The sequence below is a fragment of the Amphimedon queenslandica genome, unplaced genomic scaffold (assembly GCF_000090795.2).
Source record: "Amphimedon queenslandica unplaced genomic scaffold, v1.1 AMPQUscaffold_9945, whole genome shotgun sequence".
NCBI lineage: Eukaryota > Metazoa > Porifera > Demospongiae > Haplosclerida > Niphatidae > Amphimedon > Amphimedon queenslandica.
In genome coordinates, this window is record NW_003549784.1 from 1 (window position 1) to 2,312 (window position 2,312).

Below are 2,312 nucleotides of genomic sequence, written 5' to 3' on the forward strand. Positions count from 1 at the left end.
CAGTGACTCCAGTTCATGCTGTAGTCTTGACTCATAATCATCCTTCTGCTCCTGTCTATTGATAAATACATATGCAGTGTGATAGAGGGGAGAGAAAGAAAAAATAATATGCATAAAATTAAGAGATAAAAGAGAGAGACAAATACACAATGTACATGCAGCTCCTCCTCTCTCTCTCTTATACTGAATCGTTATCAAAATACCAAAATTGTTAAAAATTAATTTCCATGCTATAAAGTAAATGAATATAGAAGAAGTTTGTTATTTGAAGGTTTTATTGTATATACTGTACATGTAACACAACCTTAAATCTACTAATACACATTATACATTGCACAAGTACCCCAAGCCTTACCTTTGTTTAACCATTTGCTCATAGATCTCTTCCTTTGATTGCTTACAATCGTTGAGTCTGCAGAGTAATGTCTCCACCTTCTCTTCATTCTCCCTCACACGATGAGAGAGATCACATCTCTCCTTACTCAGATACTCTTTGTCTTATAGATAATAACTATCATTAGAAATAAAAAAGGAGTAAATACAATTATTAAAAATGATACAAAGTATTACATTGAAAGCTACAGGTTTATAGTAATTATGGAACTTTGCCAGTTGGCATCAGTAAAGTAGGTCAATAATAATAATAATTATTATGATCTAATAATTTATATTATAATTTTGATAATAATTTTTGCCAATGACCTGTACCTGGATGTTCACAAAATCAATTTCTGCAAATTTCTGCTATTCAGCTAGTCATTTAGGGAGAGGCTGGCTATGTGAAACTACTATTCAGCGTATTAAATTGATCTTTGATTTTGAAAGTGTACCATACTCACATGATAATGATAACACTAAAAGAATGCAAACAACTTTAGTGCTGATTCAGGCATAACTGCGTAGGCTTGCCCCAGTGATGTAATAAAGGTATTTGCTGACTTTAGTTCAGAGTACGGTACAGTGACTTGCTTTGTAATGGCATCATCAACTAGCCCAGCTCAACCTTTAAGGATTCTTGTCATTGGGAACAATGACAGTGGGAAATCTTCACTGATCAATAAACTTTCTGGTAGAGATGACTTAGCTAAGGTTGGTGGTAGAATTACTCCAACAGATCATGAAAAGCCTCTCATGGAATTGGAATGCATATGTTCCACCCCCAATGGCGATATACCTATCACTTTTTGTGATACTCAAGGCTTTAGTGACATGACCATGGAAAACAGGAAGATAGCAGAAGTCGTGGCTGATAAGATGAAGGCAGCTAATATCATATTAATATGTCATAGATTGTATGACAAAGTTAATGGAACAGTTAGAGAAATACTTGCAGAGCTGGCAAGGATATTTGGAAATGATTTGATGAAGCACACCATTCTTGTCTTCACTAAAGGAGATCATTACCCTGTTTACCATGATGTCACAAGCAGAACTAACAATGAGATTAAATCCGAAATGGTTGCACATGCAGAGGAGCTCACAAAGGCCTGGAAAAAAGCTTTACTATCAACTGGGATCAAGGAAGAAATAGTTAATGATATTCCCTGGTGCATCACATCTGGACATCAAGATGCACTACCTACATCTGATGACTGGACTAACGAACTGTGGGCTCTTTGTGAAAACCGTTGTACTCCTGAAGCAATAAATTTTGTTGGGTCGATAAGAAAATATGCTGAAATGTTAAAACAAGTAGCAATCACTGGATCAGTCCCAGTCATAGCATCTGCATTTGGTGGTACCATAGGTGCTACAATAGGTACTTTCATCAAACCTGGGGAAGGTACTGAAGCTGGTAAATTGCTAGGTGCTGGAATAGCTGTTGCTGCAGCAGAGAAACTTTTGCCATAAGTCTATCATTCAAGCAAAGTCTACATGATGGACTGAAATTTGCTGATTTATTGTTTTTTATATTTAGTTATTGATCGCTGAATAATTTTAGTTATTGTTTTGTTACTGTTAGCTGCCATTACCATAAAGTTAAACAATTATAACACTGTCATTTCAATCTGCATGCATTTTATGTTGCCAGTGGAAGCAATGAAAATACAAACATAGAGTGCATTACTATAATTATTATTAGACAAAATAATTTAGGGGCAAATAACTTACAAGTACAGTACATGTACATGTCTAGTGCAAAACTGACAAAATTTTAGATATACATGTACATGTACATGTATGCAACTAGAAGAAATTTGAAATCCTGTACTTACTTCAGCCTGCAATTTCTCTTTCTCTTCTGCTAAAGCCTTTTCCTTGAATTCTCTCTTCATTGATGCTTGCCTTATAACATCTAGCTCCTTCTCTAA

General features: G+C 35.2%; 1 long non-coding RNA gene across 1 annotated transcript; it reads right to left on the reverse strand.

The window, feature by feature from the left end:
- Positions 1 to 2,306, reverse strand: LOC109590487 (uncharacterized). Its single transcript, XR_002189344.1, has 3 exons — positions 2,217 to 2,306; positions 356 to 511; positions 1 to 55 (listed from the first exon to the last, which is right to left on the reverse strand). It is a non-coding gene; the product is annotated as an uncharacterized LOC109590487 (long non-coding RNA).
- Between the last annotated feature and the right edge of the window lie 6 nt (positions 2,307 to 2,312).